Source organism: Bidens hawaiensis, unplaced genomic scaffold, assembly GCF_021521415.1.
Source record: "Bidens hawaiensis isolate Kalapana, Puna unplaced genomic scaffold, B.hawaiensis_p1.1 tig00062303_1, whole genome shotgun sequence".
NCBI lineage: Eukaryota > Viridiplantae > Streptophyta > Magnoliopsida > Asterales > Asteraceae > Bidens > Bidens hawaiensis.
Window position 1 is genome coordinate 1 of NW_027501179.1, and position 19,699 is coordinate 19,699.

General features: G+C 37.5%; 1 pseudogene; it reads left to right on the forward strand.

Annotated features, from left to right (window-relative positions):
* The first annotated feature begins 1,579 nt into the window (after positions 1-1,579).
* LOC143603624 (NEDD8-activating enzyme E1 regulatory subunit AXR1-like) lies at positions 1,580-3,308 on the forward strand (annotated as a pseudogene).
* The last annotated feature ends 16,391 nt before the right edge of the window (positions 3,309-19,699 follow it).

Genomic DNA, 19,699 nt, shown 5'->3' on the forward strand with positions numbered 1-19,699 from the left:
ATGATAAATGATAGATTCACCTAAATCATTTCAAGTAAGGGACTTGAAGGGAATGATGTTATTGAATGGCACTTCGTCATGCGTATTAGGGCTAGTAAACCGTAGTTAGGCAGTATTTGCTACTTACATCAATCTTCTATCTATCTTGTGCAAGTGAGACATTGTTGGACTCGGTCTGCCCAAGACACATATCATTATTGATGTGGCTAGTACGTTATGATCCAAGTCGGGTCATACCCAATAACAAGCTAGACAAACACCAATAATAATTGTTTATATATGATATGATCATAACAAACAAATATTAACACTTGAGTTATTTGGAAAGGGGTTTCTAAATACATTTTACTTGTGAAATAAATAAATCATATGGATGATTTATACTTTGAGAGAGAGCATTCCATAGTGTTATTTAAGATGGTTAAATAACAATATGTGAATAATGGTTACCAAGCATGTTACCTATATTGTGTTATATTTATTTTGGGAAATAACACAATGTGAGTTTTATGATATAAAACTTATTTAAAGACAAAAATATATATATATAATTTGAAATGGGTGAGGGTGGCCGCCCCCCCCCCCCCCCCCCCTTACTCTCTTACACCTTTTATTTTATATTATTATGTTTTCTTTAGTGGAGACATGCATTGGATGTGAGTGGGTGCCATAGGTGGTGCTTCCATTAACTCCCTAACTCTCTTTCATTCATTCTTACAATTTTTTACAAGTAACAAAACATTCCTCTCTTCCTTTTCTCTCCCATTTTCGGCCACAAGGAAGAACATCAAGAAGGAGTTGTTTTTTCAAGTGAATCCTAGCTAAACAAAGGTGTATTGTCGGAGGCTTGGGGTATGCTAGCTTGAGGAGCTTCCATATTCAAGTTCTTTCCTTTCAATCACTCTTTCTTCACCCGGTTTTTGGTTTACTTGAAAGGTAGTTTAACATGCATGAACTTATAGTGACATGCATGTGTTTGATAGTATGTATTTCGTATATGGATCCGGGTTTGGGTTTTGCATGTATAAAATTGGTTTTATACACTATAAACTAACAAGATTTAAAACATTTATCCGCTGCGTTTTTGGTAAAATTAAGGTTTTATCACTTTGATAATTTTGTTAAAACCCAACACATGCCTTGCTTACACCTAGCTAAAGGCAAGTGCCTTGGTTGTGCTTTTGAAAGCTTTTTGCTTGAGCGCCTTTGACTACTATTGTTTATACGCTTAAAAACATGCTGGAAATTGACCAAAAACAACCTCTTCAAAATATAGATTGTTCTTATTCAGTAGACATGTTTTTGACTTAATTTAGTATGAATGAAAGCAGATACATACTATAAAGTAACGTTTTTATATCAAATTGTTGTTTTTTGTTGGATCAATACAAGGGTATATTTGTTTTCCCAAAAAGTTTGATGGATTTTCTTTATTAGGCATGAATGGCCTATATAGTAATTTAAATATATTGGTAACCTTATGAAGAAAGTTAATAGTGTGGCCCCACATATAGTTTCCTTTCTTATTACCACATGATGTTTTTTCATTAAACAAGACGTGTTGACAATTCTATTCTAGGTTATATGTAAACCTACAAAACTCTATCAGGCCAAAGCTGAAGCTGATTTTCTTGTGGTTGAGCAACGTGTTAGAAATATATTGAAAAGAATTGGCAGAGATCCATATAGCATTTCCAAAGCGGTCATAAAAAGCTTCTATAAGAATGTAAGAAAACTCACAGTACGTATTTACATTTAGTAAGATATCTCAAATACCACCTCTCACGTCTCTATGTATGATCTGTGTATAAGCATGGTAGATTTCTGACCTCATCTATATGTAAATTGTTGCTTCATTTTCCAGGTATGCAGATATAAACTCATTGAGGAAGAGTTTAACTCTCCAGTTTTTAAAACGGAGTTGCAAAAGTACCTAACTGATGAGGAATAGAGGTATTCTAATTACTTTTTATCTTATCGTATTTTCATTAGGGAAAATATAGAAGAAAGGAAAAGGAAATTGCTTATTGATGTTTATGCTTGATTATTGTTATGAGTAAATTATATTTTGTCCCTATGGTATGCAAAACGATACATAAATCATCTCTAATGTAGCCTAAAATCTAAATAATTCCTGAATAGTCCTGGTATTAGTAACATGAATAAATGCCCCCTCATCTTTAATTTATAATTTGGTTTTAAAATATTATTTAATTTTAAACCCAAATTCATTACATTCAACAACACTGAGAACACAAACATAAATTCATAGCCTCGAAAAATGTTAATTGTTATTATTATTCATTAGTTGTTACTAACTGTTAATTGCAGTGTCGCTGTGGGATTCTATATTTTGCTTCGAGCTGCTGATCGATTTTCAGCTAACTATAATGCTTTCCCTGGGCAGTTTGATGGGTAACATCCATCTTCATCATTCCATTACTACCTATCAATGCCATACATATATTAATTGTACTAGTAGTATTTGTACAGGGCAATGGATGAGGATATATCAAGATTAAAAACTACAGCAGTTGGTCTTCTTAGCGACTTGGGGTGCAACGGGTCCACTTTGACGGAAGACCTTATGAATGAAATGTGTCCTTATGGTGCTGCTGAGTTACACACAGTTGCAGCTTATTTTGGTGGAGTTGCATCACAGGAAGTTATCAAGGTTATTTCACTTGCTGTTTTTTTATTTATAATAGAGATGTCAGTTTTCACTCACTTATGCAACAAGATGCGTACTTGGTGGCCTTAATGAAAAACTTGAATAATATTGCTGAAAAGGAAATCAGTAGTATCTTAAAGTTTATTTTTTAAAAAAAACCCAAATCGTATTGTAGCGTTGTTGTACTATGAGTTTTGTTTTCGTAGTTGACAATCACATGGCAAACTATTTATAAAAATTTGGACAAAAAATGTTGGTTGTCAACCTGACATGCCCCGCTTTGACTTGATTTTTGGCATAAAGTTTTGTGATGCTTTTTATTAAATTGGAGGGCATTTTAGATATCTATCTATTCTATAAAAGTACAACATGTATAGTCAAACATTAGGTTTTATGGGATGTTCCTTCTTTGGGATTGCTTAGTGCGCTTTGAAACAAACAGATTGGATTGGTATAAGCAACTTCTAAATAATTAGATAAACCGTTTTGATAAGCGAAACAGTTTATTACTAAACAAACAAGTTAATGTAATTTAAGTTTTAATTGCGTGTAGCTTATTACACAACAATTTGTGCCCATGAGTGGAACTTTCATCCTCAATGGCATTGATCACAAATCTCAATTGTTGTCCTTCTAAGGTTATTTTCTTGAAATTACTTGTGTGCGCTTGTCATCATTATAATTAATCGTTGTTAAGGGTATTGGGTTAACGGACGGACACTTGTTTTAAGCTATGTATCTGGTCAAACAATGTAAATTAGGCCCCGCAAAACAGGTCATTCCAAAAAATATCAATTGATCAAAACTGTCACAAGAAACTGCCTTTAAAACTAATGAACACAATTAAGCATGAAGTTAGGCAGTAACTGTCTAAGTAGCATGAGAACGGGTACGGGACCAGGATACGGGGACGTTACGGGTACGGGAAACGGCAAAAATCAAAAATCCAATATACGGTTACGACAACGGTACGGCAAAAAAGAATATAAAAAAAATACAAATATATTAAACAAAGTCCAATATATATATATATATATATATATATATATATATATATATATATATATTGTTTTAAGAATTGAATAAGTTAGTTAAAATCTATAAGTTAGTTAAAATCTAGGGTTACAAATGAAATATACAAACCTAGAGAGACTAGATTAAAAAAAACACCTTTTAATGTAAAAGTTTAAAGTTTTAAGGATTAAATTCATACAAACAAAACATAAAGGGGTTAAATGTTAAAAAACCTAAAATTAGTTTAAACCTAAAAACCTAAAAAAAATTAACAGCCGTCAGTATCTTCTTCCTTCTTCTTCCTACTGCTCCAGCGCCGGAATCTCCGTTTCGGAAACTTCAAAGACGCCGTACCTAAAGCCCAAATACGTATTACATCCCGTCCCCAATTTTCGGAAACGGCCGAGAAACCTTTCGGTGGCGTTTCGCCGGCGTTTTTGTCCCCGGCACATCCCCGGGACGGGGACTCCACCTCCTTTGGCGTTTTGGTGCAACGTAGGTTGAAGTTGAAGTCCGAGCATGACTCCACTCACACACAACACCAAAAGCATAAAACGAATATGGTACGATACTGGTACCGATATTATTATGTTGGAAACGTCATGGTACCAATTAGAGGTGCACAAATCGGTTTTTTTAAAAAAACCGGTTCGGTTATTAACCGGACCGGTTTTTTTCGTCCTGGAAAAAAACCGGTTTGGTTAATAACCGGACCGGTTAATAACCGGTTTTTGTGCATGAAAACCATAACCGGTCAAACCGGTTACGACCGGTTTGTGAACCGGTTAGAACCGGTTAATAAACCGGTTTTTTAATAACCGGTCTAACCGGCTAACCGGTTTTTTTTTTTTTTTTTTTTTTAAATAACCATTATTTTTCACAGTATAAACAAACCGGTAACTACAAGGCAAACCGGTAACTACAAGTATTAAATCGTTATCGCATATTCGTAACTAAAAAATACATAACTTTCATTTATAGCTTTTACATTAAAAATACAAACATTAAATCGTTATCGCATATTCGTAACTCAAAAATACAAACATTAAAGAATGCTTAGACACGATTACATTAACAACTTGCTGTTTCTTACTCATTATTTTCATCGCTACCCGATCCCGAGCTATTCCTTAGGTAATCGTCGTACGCGGCTTCTTCATCGGTCATTGGTTGAGTGTGTCCTTGATTGACCTCGTCTTCATACAAGCCCGCCTCATAGTCCATTTCCCCCTCGAGTGAGCGTTGATGTTGTGCCCTATCTAAAGCGTCCAAGTAATCCTTGTAGCAAATAGACATCTCTACAGCTGGTGGAGTGAGTCGAGTCCTCCTAATCGATATAACCCTGCCAGAAACAGAAAAGGCAGACTCCGAAGCTACCGTGGAAGCTTGGACCGTTAGTAAATCTTTGGCCATGGCGGCGAGGATCGGAAACTCATCCTCCTTACCTCTCCACCAAGCCAGCAAATCAAGACTTCTAAATTCATCTGGAGTCATGTGTTTCACAAAGTTGGTACCACCATACCTTCCAAGTTCACTGCTTGGGGTGTTTACCTTTTGACGTTTACCGGCGTCTTCCCAAATCATGTAGTACATCCCCATTTCAAGGTCGGTTTGGGATTGGGATTGGGCAACAGCTCTTAACGAGTCATGAATTTGGGAAGACGACCCGTATTTTGTAAGGTAAACATCATACATGTTAGACAAGGTGGTGTTGAAAGCATTCTTTAAAGTTTGGTTATAATAGGGGTTTTGATCGTCGTTTAACTCTAGCTCATCACAAATTTTTTCTATTAAAGCTTCAACACCACCAACATTTATGCAAGGGTTTAACGCAGCAGCACATGTCAAAACAGCGGGTAGTTGTTGAAAATATTTTCTAAATTTTTCTTTCATTTTTACACCCATATCAAAATAAGGTGCACCCCTACAATGAAGTTCACTCAACTTTGTGCACATGACAGCAATTTTTGGTAAAGCAATGGGGCTTGTTGGATAGTAAACCCCGGATAAACTAGTTGTGCAAGATTTAAAAATTTGAAGGACCTCCGTAACGATCTCAATCAATAACCAGTTTCTAGGATCGTACGGTGCACATTTACCCCTACTTGACATTATTTGATGAAACGCAATTAGTGATTCTTTTTGTTGGATGGCTTTCTCAAACATATCACAAGTCGAGTTCCATCTTGTTGGACAATCCCAATTGGGCCCCAACCATTGACAATTAGCTTCATCACAAAATTTTTTGTATCTTGAAAATGTTTTATTGTTGCTAAAAACATCTCGTAACATTCTTTTAAAATTGTTTCTTTGCGTTTCGATCACGTTTAACCCATCTTGCACGGCCAAGTTGATAATATGTGCAATGCATCGGCTATGAAAAAACGCTCCATCACAAATAGGTTTATACTTTAATTTTAAATGGCCAACCGCGGCCGTATTGTTGGACGCGTTATCAAACGAAATTGAAAAGATTTTATCTTCAATCTTGTATTGTCGAATGACTTTATCCAAGAGTTTAAAAATATTTCTACCCGTGTGCGGGTAATCAAACAATTGAAACGCAACGGTTCGTTTCATCATTTGCCACGACCCGGGGTCAACCCAATGAGCCGTCACACAAATGTATGAGTCGGGCGAACCATTAGGTACCGACCACACATCCGTTGTTAAGTTTACACCAGTTTGTAAGTTTGAAAAGTATGAAATTAGTTCGGATTTAGCGTTTTTCCAAGCTTTAAGACAATCTCTTCTAAGGGTCGAACGACTTACGTGTTGGTAGCGTGGTTGAACATACTTTTGCATCATCTCCGTGAATTGAGGGTTGTCGAAGTGGTTGAAAGGAAGTGTATTTTGAATCACAAAGTTTGAAAACTTTTGACGTACCGCTTCAAGGTCGTACGTAAACACCGTTCCTTGATTCGTCATCTCCGGCTGCGAACTACTTCCCGATTCGTCCTTCAAGGCCTTGCAAAAGGGCCTTTGTACATGCGCTCTTAAAGTGGAGTTTGCATCTTTGCCATAAAACTTCAAACAATGTTTGCATCGAGCTTTTTGGGTACCGTTAGACATTTCGCATAGGTCGAAATGTTGCCAAACATCTTGGTTTCGTTTCGTGGGGATGACCCGAACGACCGTTTCTCCCGTGTTCGAGGCACCCATGTTGACGGATGAAGCAGCACTTTGGGAGGCCATGATAATCGACTACGAAATAAGAGCGTATGGAGTGGTAATGTGGTATAATTGAGCGTGAGATAACAAAATAATCGCGTATGTAATAAACGTTTAGAGCGTTTGGAGTTGTATAATCGAGTGTGATCTAACCAATACCCAACCTAAGCTATATATAGATGTTTGTGGGGGTAAAATGGGGAAAAAAAAAAACGGTCAAAACTTATAAAAAACGGCTATATGGCCGTTAATCAACGGGAAAAAACCGGTTTTTAACCGGTTAACCGGTTTTTTTATAACGGTCAAAAACCGGTTTATAAAAAAACCGGTTAACCGGTTTTTTAAAAAACCGGTTATTAAAAAAACCGGTTTTTTAATAACCGGTTATTAAAAAAAACCGGTTTTTTTTATAACCGGTTATAAAACCGGTTTTGGCTCCAAATTGTGTAACCGATATATAAACCGCCGGTTTGTAAACCGGTCAAACCGGTTTACAAAAAACCGGTTTTCTTAAAAACCGGTTTCCGGTTTAAACCGGCAAACCGGTTCGAGGACCGGTTTTTTTGACCACCTCTAGTACCAATATTGTGGACGTATCAATTCGGTTTGTCACGCCACTGTGCTAACACTTTCTGCAGCTTACGATACAAAAATATTTATATACCTTATAGTGAATACAACTTTGTTTTAAAATAAATTTATGCTAGATAAAAAAACAGGTAGCAATGTTATATTCCGAATTTTATAAAGCAATACATTATATTATTAGAATAACGAAAACGGTAACGACGTCAATTTAAAATAAAACAAAATAAAAGAAAACTAAATGTGAGTTAGCTTTGTTAACATGTACATTTATGTTTCGATTATTTGGACGTTACTACTCGCAACCTCTAGAAAAAATTATATCGAGACTATTCTAAAAAAGGGTGAACTGCGTCATTTTTTCAGAGAAGCTAAATGTGAGGTAATTATGATAGCAATATATTTTGAGATAACTTTAATAGCATGTGCATTCGCCGGTGGCCTACATTGGTTCTATGGCCTACGTTTAAATCTCGATTGACTTTAATAAAATTTTCACACCGACACCTATGAAATTTTGATCGACCCATGAGAAAAAAAAAAGAAAAATTAGAAATTTATACATTTATACATTTACAAATATGGGGAAGGTTCATGTGCATTTTACTCTTAACATGAGAACGTAGGAAATAATATCAATTTATAAAAAAATGAGAACGCTAGAAACAATAACAGCTACAATACCAATCTACATAAACAATTATTTATAATAACAAAGAAAAAAACCTAAAAATTACAACAAAAGAATCAAAATCAAGAACAAAATAATAACAGCATATACCAGCAAATACTTATATCAGCAAAAGAAAAAATCTAATAATAATAACAAAATATAAATAAGCAAATACTTATAACGTCTCATAATCAAAAATTAGCAAATACGAACAAAAACTAACAACAAACATTTATAAAAATAAACCTAATAATAACATCAAATTGGTTCTCACTGTTTTCATGTTAAGAATAAAATCTACCTATTCTAATAATGTAAAATAATTGTTTACACTTGTATCTTTTGGTTAATTCTCATAATTATTTTCCCTCCAAAACTAAGATTTTAATTGACCCTAAGATATGTAATAGATCAATATTATTCACTTTCCTTTTGTTACTCTATTTATATTATATCTATACATTTTTATAAAAATAAATATTATATTATTTTACTATATATTCCACAGTCAATGGTTTAACATTTAAACCCGGTTTAATTATGGTTTCATAAGTACTAATCTCATTAAAATGATCATGGACAGGAATAAATAAACGAGTAATCATCACTTTGTGGAACCATACAGGATCCGGTTACAGACAATACAAGTACGATACGAAACCAACCAAATTAAATATAAAACTAAATGACAATATTTAATTTTACCTCGGTTAATAATTGGCCGGTTGAGACACCGAAGATTAACGAACTTTGCTAGATGACCAAACGAGACCGGACGTTGGCGGTGCACAAAGGCAACGGCAGCGGGCAACGGACAGAGGTGCAGCGATTAGCGGTTAGGTGACAAAACATGGTTTATTGTTGATTTTCGAATTTCACCATGTGTGCCAAAGATTGAAAATAATATAATTTCAAATGTTATCATTAACATATTGTACCATGTATATTGTTGAAAATTATAAAGAAAAACAAAATTCGAATATGCTTTCATTTTACAAAGTAATTTTTTAATCATTAAATTATAAATATATGCTTAAAAGTTGATCCATTTTTTTAAAATCTATCAATTTATCTATTATTATTGTAAATTGTCATATAAATTTATAAATTATATATATATGCTTTAAATCTATCAATTTATTTTTTGGTTAATTTAATAAACTAAATATATGTTAAAATGTAAGGATAGTATATATCAATCACTTTCAAGCGTAACAAAGTTTATCATATTTGTAGGGGTATGGTACTAAAACCCGGTTCTACGACCCTAAATCTATTATGTTTGGCTTATTTTATTATATGGGCTAATACATTTGTTTTTGGGCCGAGGGGGTTTTGTGGAGGTAACCCTAACTGGGCTAGGCCCATTAGGGTACCATGATGGTGGCCATGAGACTCTATATAAGGAGGTCTCCACCTCCTTATCAGGGGGTCATGCTCAGTAAGAGCCACCACCACTTTTTGTGTCTGTGAACAAGAAATCCTCAGGATATCTTAGCAGTCGCCTCCACGTCCCCAGAAAAGCCATCGCAGGTCTCACAGCATTGCAGGTCTCAGGCGCAGCCGAGGATGAAGAAGATCAAGACGTGGTTCGTTCATCTCGAAAATCCGTGGAAGCATCGCCTTGGATCAGGTTAGATTCGTTTCGTGCTTCGACATTGGCGCCATCCGTGGGACGGCAACGAACTGCCCTTCGATCTTCATCTCGGCTGTCAGATCTCTCCCAAGAAAAACGCAGATCTGTAAGTTTACAAAAAAAGGCTTCAAAGCTTGTTCTATTTAAAGCTCAAAAAGATCCATAGATCTAAAAAGAGGCTTCCAGATCTGGGCAAGAAGGAAAATCCGTGATTCGAATGATCAGATCTCCGAATCTGTAAATCTGTGATTCAGGATCTCCGAATCTGTGATGGTTTTAAATCTGCTCCGAATCTTCAGATCTGTCCAGATCTGATTTACGGATCTAGGTCTAGATTACAAACCTGGATTTTAGGTCTAAAGTTGCAGATCTGACTCTTAAATTGCAGATCCAGAAGTTACTAGACTTCCGCCGCCATGTACGCACGCTCGGGGGTTCTCACTCCGCAACCGTGCATGTGCCGCCGTGGAATCCACCATCTGGGTTTTGCGCAAGAGACCTCCGCCATGCACACGCACTTGCGAGTCATCACTCTAACGCCGTGCATGCGCGCATCAGGCTACGCGCCAAACTTCAAGGTTGGGAATCCTCCTAATATCCCATATGGCTACGCGCCAAGGTTGGGAATCCTCCTAATATCCCATATGGCTACGCGCCAAACTTCAAGGTTGGGAATCCTCCTAATATCCCATATGGCTACGCGCCAAGGTTGGGAATCCTCCTCATATCCCATATGGCTACGCGCCAAACTTCAAGGTTGGGAATCCTCCTAATATCCCATATGGCTACGCGCCAAGGTTGGGAATCCTCCTAATATCCCATATGGCTACGCGCCAAACTTCAAGGTTGGGAATCCTCCTAATATCCCATATGGCTACGCGCCAAGGTTGGGAATCCTCCTAATATCCCATATGGCTACGCGCCAAACTTCAAGGTTGGGAATCCTCCTAATATCCCATATGGCTACGCGCCAAACTTCAAGGTTGGGAATCCTCCTAATATCCCATATGGCTACGCGCCAAACTTCAAGGTTGGGAATCCTCCTAATATCCCATATGGCTACGCGCCAAGGTTGGGAATCCTCCTAATATCCCATATGGCTACGCGCCAAACGCCAAGGTTGGGAATCCTCCTAATATCCCATATGGCTACGCGCCAAACTTCAAGGTTGGGAATCCTCCTAATATCCCATATGGCTACGCGCCAAGGTTGGGAATCCTCCTAATATCCCATATGGCTACGCGCCAAACTTCAAGGTTGGGAATCCTCCTAATATCCCATATGGCTACACGCCAAACTTAGGGGTTGGGAATCCTCATACCATGTGTTCACGCATCACATATGCTCACGCATATTACACATGCCAAACTGCAAGGTTGAGAATCCTCCTAAGATCCCATATGGCTACACGCCAAACTTAGGGGTTGGGAATCCTCATACCATGTGTTCATGCATCACATATGCTCACGCATATTACACATGCTTACGCATCACATGCTTACGCATCACATGCTTACGCATCACATGCTAGCACATGTCACAATCTACACGCACGCGCACGCAACATCTGCGCGTGGCGCATGACACAAAACCAAAGTTTACGCGAACGTGCATGAAACATCTGCACGTGGCGCGTGACATAAAGTAGCCCGTAAGTCGCCTCACGCGCAGGCTTTATTATTCACAGCTCATAAGACGCCTCGCGCGCAAGCTGTTATTATTCTTACAGCCCGTAAGTCGCCTCACGCGCTGGCTTTATTATTCACAGCTCATGAGACGCCTCGCGCGCAAGCTGTTATTATTCTTACAGCCCGTAAGTCGTCTCACGCGCTGGCTTTATTATTCACACAGCTCATAAGACGCCTCGCGCGCAAGCTGTTATTATTCTTACAGCCCGTAAGTCGCCTCACGCGCTGGCTCTATTGTTCACACAGCTCATAAGACGCCTCGCGCGCAAGCTGTTATTATTCTTACAGCCCGTAAGTCGCCTCACGCGCAGGCTTTATTATTCACAGCTCATAAGACGCCTCGCGCGCAAGCTGTTATTATTCTTACAGCCCGTAAGTCGCCTCACGCGCTGGCTTTATTATTCACACAGCTCATAAGACGCCTCGCGCGCAAGCTGTTATTATTCTTACAGCCCGTAAGTCGCCTCACGCGCTGGCTTTATTATTCACAGCTCATAAGACGCCTCGCGCGCAAGCTGTTATTATTCTTACAGCCCGTAAGTCGCCTCACGCGCTGGCTTTATTGTTCACACAACTCATAAGACGCCTCGCGCGCAAGCTGTTATTATTCTTACAGCCCGTAAGTCGCCTCACGCGCTGGCTTTATTATTCACACAGCTCATAAGACGCCTCGCGCGCAAGCTGTTATTATTCTTACAGCCCGTAAGTCGCCTCACGCGCAGGCCTTTATTACTTTCACAGCTCGTAAGACGCCTCGCGCGCAAGCTTCATTATTCTACAAGCTCGTAAGTCGCCTCGCGCGCCAGCTTCTTTATTATTTTACAGCTTGTAAGCCGCCTCACGCGCCAGCTTCATTATTCTACAAGCTCGTAAGTCGCCTCGCGCGCCAGCTTCTTTATTATTTTACAGCTCGTAAGCCGCCTCACGCGCCAGCTTCATCATTCTACAAGCTCGTAAGCCGCCTCACGCGCCAGCTTCATTATTTTACAAGCTCGTAAGCCGCCTCACGCGCCAGCTTCATTATTCTACAAGCTCGTAAGTCGCCTCGCGCGCCAGCTTCTTTATTATTTTACAGCTTGTAAGCCGCCTCACGCGCCAGCTTCATTATTCTACAAGCTCGTAAGTCGCCTCGCGCGCCAGCTTCTTTATTATTTTACAGCTCGTAAATAGCGTCACGCGCCAGCTTCATCATTCTACAAGCTAGTAAGCCGCCTCACGCGCCAGCTTCATTATTCTACAAGCTCGTAAGCCGCCTCACGCGCCAGCTTCATTATTCTACAAGCTCGTAAGTCGCCTCGCGCGCCAGCTTCTTTATTATTACAGCTCGTAAGTCGCCTCACGCGCCAGCTCAATTATTATTCTCAAAGCTCATAAGACGCCTCTCGCGCGCAGGCTTTATTATTAGGCTCGTAAGACGCCTCTCGCGCGCAGGCATTCTTATTATTTTAGCTCGTAAGTCGCTTCTCGCGCCAGCTCCATTATTATTATAACTCGCTTTTATTACAACATGTCACCATCATGAAGAAAACCTCTCAAAACTCAGACAATAAGACAAGGCCAAAGAAAAGGGAAAAAATCGCCTCACACCTTATAAAGTCCAGCGCTCCACCTAGACGCTTGCGCGCCCAGGAGCAACACTGGACTTGGGGGGGCTTGTAGGGGTATGGTACTAAAACCCGGTTCTACGACCCTAAATCTATTATGTTTGGCTTATTTTATTATATGGGCTAATACATTTGTTTTTGGGCCGAGGGGGTTTTGTGGAGGTAACCCTAACTGGGCTAGGCCCATTAGGGTACCATGATGGTGGCCATGAGACTCTATATAAGGAGGTCTCCACCTCCTTATCAGGGGGTCATGCTCAGTAAGAGCCACCACCACTTTTTGTGTCTGTGAACAAGAAATCCTCAGGATATCTTAGCAGTCGCCTCCACGCCCCCAGAAAAGCCATCGCAGGTCTCATAGCATTGCAGGTCTCAGGCGCAGCCGAGGATGAAGAAGATCAAGACGTGGTTCGTTCATCTCGAAAATCCGTGGAAGCATCGCCTTGGATCAGGTTAGATTCGTTTCGTGCTTCGACAATATTTAATTTCTTAGTTTTTTTATCGAGGATTGTTTCAGGTTTTTTGTGGAACTTAAATTTGATTTTTATGGGTCAAAAGTTGGTCTAGATTGTTTGGTACAAGTTAACTACATTTAGATCAAAATTTGTTACGAATCAAAAATGGGAAAATTGAGTATTTTTAAAAGTTTAAAAATGCAAATAGATTTGTCATCAAATTTATTACGGGTTTAAAGTGTTGGCTTGAAAATGTCAAACAGATGAAAGTTAGAATTTTAAACATGATTCGGGTTTCAAAATTATTTTCAAGCGCTTTTTTGGAAATAATCAAAAGGTTCAGGATTTGTCAAATTGACTATTTTTCCGTAGACTATTAAAATTTAAGAAAAGATTACGAACACTTTCGGCACGTCACCCCCAGGCCTATCAATGCTTCTAATTTTTATCAAATTTGAAATATTTGTGTAAGCATTAAATTTTCCTTCAATGGTGATCAGAACGTTGTATGGGAAGCATGTCATGCAAAACTATGCTCAAATGAAGCAAAATATTCACAAAATTGAATGGGTTAACATACTATTCTTTATGTTGTCATTATGACAAAGTCGATAAGCTCCCTGAAACTTATCAAAATCTTTTTCATTGTGTAGCTTAGAAAAACGTAGTTCTTGAAGAATATCCCTCGTTACAATTTGATGTTCCTCATTTCTTTCGATGGGTGGTAAATTAATAAATATATCAATAAAGGTAACACTTATTTTGTATTTAGGCTGAGTGGTTAGAACTACTATTGTATGAGAAGTCTTATTCCTGAAATTGGTTAATAACCAAAATTCTTTCAATCATACATATATGACATTGAGAATGAAAATATATGACATTGAGAATTAAATTTTCAATAGAAAGAGCGTTCTAGGGTACGTTTCTGCACGTACATTTTTTTATTAAGTTCATTAAAAAAATCATTTTGTGATATAAATAAAATTAATTTATACACACATAGATACAAGCATAGATGTAATACATTTCTCATATACGTTATGTAATTATTTGCTTTACTTGTAATTTTATAATTTGGATCATCCCGTGTATAACACGGGCTCTAAAGATAGTGTATCTAATATAACAAATGAAATCCAATTAATACATATACATATAGTTATATAAACATCTAATATAAATGTTAAGCCCATAAAAGTTAAACTGTATGCGGCTTTAAGCCTATTTAGATGTAAAAAGCTTACCCCAAAACTAATTAAAATTAAAAAATTTTAAACCTAAAACAAAAAGAAAAAAAAATAACTAGCAGTAGTTCAATTTGGAAATGAGAAAGAGCACTAAATGCCATCGGTGACCCGAACTGAAACCCGCCCTACCCGAACTGTAGCTGAGAATCAATCGCACGTGTTCATGGAAACACATATGGTTGGTGACGACAATGGGGCATATTAGTTCATACCAAATCAAAACTACCAACAAATAAAGCAACTACTCAGGTTAATCCAATAGCAAGATGTGACCCCATGCGTCCGCAATCGCAAACAACGTTGGGTAGCTCAAGCTTGTCATCTTCTGTTTCAGGGAAAACCCGCCTCCCAAAGGCCCATTGCGACATAACTCGATTGAAATCGGATTCGAACTTGAGACTTTGCAGTCTTCAGCCCAAAAAATCACTATCCTTACGATGTTAGTTGAACGAAAGCTCATTGACAAAAAAAATTAAGAGGGTTTTGTTTTTTCAGAAAAGATCTTCTTGACCTCTTTTGTCTGCGCCGTGCAGACCACGCACATACGTTTAGGTCTGCATTGTGTATGTTTTTCGAAAGACCTTTCATTAAAAAAAAATTGTAAGGCCCCGATCCTGGGTACCCTACTTTCACGCTGGTTGAATTTACTCATTCACATAATTCGGAAAATCAAAGTTAATTAAAACATTTCGCGGAAATAAAAGTCAACCATTCATACATAGCATAAATACTTTGTCTTAAACCAGTAACATTCGTTAAATTTCGAACCTTAAAACCCGGCCCATTTTCTTTTTAATGTTGTTTATTTATTTAATTATTTATTTGATTTTAACTATCAAAGATATACAAAATATGCGCCTAACTAACTTTTAACCCAAAAGTGTATCCACCTCTATTGGGTAGGGGCCTAATCGCAAATAATGTTTAAAATTTTTCATCTTCTTCTTTCCCTCCAAGCTCACAGCCGACACCCCTTGCTCCTACCATTGTAACTCGGATTTTTCGCCCTAAATCATGGAATTGACTTAACCAAGATGATTCCCCACTAAAATACGAACCCACCGACACTTTAAACATGGTATTTGATAACCAATTGACAGCTAATCGTGTATATTGAACCCGCGGCTGCCCTTAACCATAAACCACTATAAATACACGTCGAAAACTCAATTTAATCTGCACACACATTCATCTTAACCTCTCAACTCAAAGCCCTAACCTAATTCCACCATAGGAAGCCGTCAGTGACCAGTTGATATCACGCCTTGGCCGAAACCCTAACTCGCCGACCACCCTTAATCCTTTAACGTATCAGGTAATTGTAATATGCACTCAAATCGTTTTTCATCGTCTAACAAAACCCCCAAAACAATTTTAACATACACTGAACGAATCAATGGATTTAAGAGCTAGGATTTATGTAAATAGATATGAACAACTGAACCTGTTTATTTATTTAATAGTTTCCAAGATATTAACAATTGAGAAGCCTGGTCTGTTGGTCTGTCTATGCGTGTTAAGGCCTGAACCGGCCTGGGAGCCGAATTCGATCCCTCCTAGGCCCGGTTTTATGTTTTCTTAATTTCTTTTGTTTTTAACATTTTAATCATAATATAACAATAAATAAACATTATTTTAGTGAAACCGAACCTAAGAGGTATTATTTTGGCCATGGCTTCGTGTCATATTGTTCCTATCTATAAGTATGTATACATATATACACATAAACATACATATATATATTTTTATACACTTACATACACATAATACTATAAAACGAATATTATTTTATTTAGTTATTTATTCATTTACTTATATTTTTTTTCCAAATCTATCTAGCTTAAACATCCGAATAATTTTCTCCATATGAATATATATATTTTTTAAATAATTAATATTAATGTTTCATTAAACATATATATAATGTTATTAATACTTAATATCGGTTAGTATTAATAAAACTCATTTACTTGAAAATATAAATATGGATAAAATATATCGCTTACCAAATAATAATAATCTTAATTATAATAATAATAAATAATGCATCTAAACCCTAAACGACTCCCAAATATTTCAAAGCGATTAAAATACAATAATGACGTTGAAACTAATAATATCTCATCAAATCTCAAATTGTTATTAATTCTTTTCCTCATTTATTAATACTATCATTAACAATTAGCGAATTTTTGTTGACGTATCTCGAAGGCTTGAACGTGTCCATCCGCACTTTTATTATTATCTCATCCTCATTAATCCACCTATAAAGTAAGTAATTCACATCCCCCTTTTTACCGTTTTATATTTTGGGGGCGTTATGCGTTCACAACTCAATGATTTTATTTTACTACAATTCCATTATTTGCGTTATATGATATTACTCAATTAGTTATACGTGCAATGTGACTATGTGTTTATTTTATGTTTTGGTGGTTGGTATCTCATCCCCATCCTCATTAGTATGATCATACGCCATCGGAGTAGCTCGTTATCTATGTGATTCGAGTGAAAAGACAATTATTATATTTATTGTTTTGCTAGTTGTAGTAGTTCATATTTATCGCAAGGAATTGTCATTTTAATATTATATATATTCAAAAACCATGATTACTTGCTCAACTTTATGTTGACAAACTACATATTTTCAAACATGGCGCAGGTAGCTATATTAGGTGAAGAAAAAGAGTTAAAGAATAGTTGGACTTCAGGTTGCGTGACGGATAAAGACTTTTAGATGAATTAATTATTTTTCATTTGTAATGTTTATTTCTTTTGAGACAATGTTGTGCTTTGCGTACTTCATATATGAAATGAATAATTTAGATATTGACACGTGTATTATACTTTAGTGTCTTTTGAGCAATGACACAATTATGTCGCGCCCCGACATATTCCACCGTAGGTTGGGGTGTGACAAAACCGAAATAACATAAGTCTTAAACATTAAATATAAATAACAAGTGACTCTTCTTTTCTTCAATGCCAGTCTTCTTTTATTTGCCACGTGTCTCCCTCATGCAACTTGTCTCATCCTATTTGTCTGCGTGCAAACTAAAAGTCAGCTACGCTGAGTGAGATCTAGATAATCAATTAACATACATTCATAGTCATGCTTCTACGTGTCCGTAGATACGTATTACATACATTACTTACTATTACTCATTCATGCATACATTACGTACATGCATACGTATTTACATACTTTCATTCATACTCTCCCTATGGTATACCGTAAACTATCCTGCTTTTTCAATCTCAGATATTATCAGGGTCTGGTCCCTACTATCTCAGATATTATTAGGGTCTGGTCCCTCTATCTCAATCTCAGATATTATTAGGGTCTGGTCCCTGTCATCTCAGATATTATTAGGGTCTGATCCCTTCGTCTTGCTTAACCATACATCCATACATGTCCCATCAACTATCCATACTTTCACATCATACGTGCCTACTTTACATGTCTTATGTATATACATATTCATTCATATAATCATCATATAATAATAATAATAATAATCAACGCACAATCATACACGTATCTTATACTTATCACTTAGGATAAGTATTTTAACTGTCACATCGGAGTATGCGCACAGCCCCGAAAAACGTCAGAGAGAAAGGGGCTAGAACTCACCTGCAGTCGATTTCTCTCTGAATTAATAGTAATTCCTTTCTTCAACTGTGCCCGACTAACTGATAATAACACACGTATTAATCTCTATATTTGCCTTTTTACTTATTTTATTAAGTTAACGGGGTTAACTTTTAAGTTAACTGAACCGGCATGTAACCTTCTTTACCCGTTCATATTAATTTAATATACTTTAATCCTTATTTTATTATTGGTTTGCATCATTAACCTTTAGTGAACATGAACTTTATTATTCTAACAAACCAATACGTTCACGGTTTCTTTAACGAACATACGTGGTAAGGTCCCTAGCGAGTCGGGTTGCGGGTTCAAGTCGAGTCGGGTCTCGGGTTCGGGTTCATTCAAGTTCTTGTATCCACATTGCACTCTTATCATTATTTATTATTAATAACTTGTTATTATTATTATTATTATTATTATTATTATTATTATTATATAACCCGTGACCTCAACGTTCCCCACCTACCCTCTTTTCATTCATCTTCTTCCCCTTTCTCATTCTCTACAAGACCACCGTCGCCGCCCCCTTTAGATTTCCTGCCACCAGGTTCCGGTCACCATGGTCGATGAGGAGGAGCTGGACTAGGTCTGAGCATAGGCTAACTGAGTTGCACAGAGCTTGCTTCACACGAGGTTTGGGTCGCCTCAAATCGATTCGCACGGAATCGATTCTCTCAGAACAATTCGCATGCCAATCAATTTGCATGGCATGCGAATTCTTTTTCGGCAACCATTCACTTGGCGTGCGAATTCTTCTCCGACAATCATTCGCATGGCGTGCGAATTTTCTTCGACAACCATCCGCATGGCGTGCGAATTTTCTCCGACAACCATCCGCACGACTCGTGCGAATCCTTTTACAGGAATGATTCGCACGGTTGTGCGACTCATACCTCGCGAGCCGTCCGTCGAACCTACCCTCGCACCCCGGGCTCGGGTCCTTAAGATTCGGTTGTTGAAGCTTGGGTTCAGATCTCGCGGTTAAAAGAGCCAGTTGAAGGGTTCGGACACAAGACCCACCCAGTCCATCGCGGTTCAGACCTGGGTTCAACTTTTGTTGGTTTATGTTTCAAGCTTTCGGGTTCGAATTTAACCATGGCCGAACAGGTTGGGGGTTCGGGTTTCGTTCCGTCAGTAACTACGAACTCGAGTTACATCCATAACCGAAGACTTATCTTTCTTATTCGGTTCACTAAGATTAATTCGTGTTGGCTCGTTTTGTTACAAACTTTTCAGATTTCGTTTATTCGTATGTTATAAATCTTAATAAGGAAATTAAATGAAACTAAACATAATA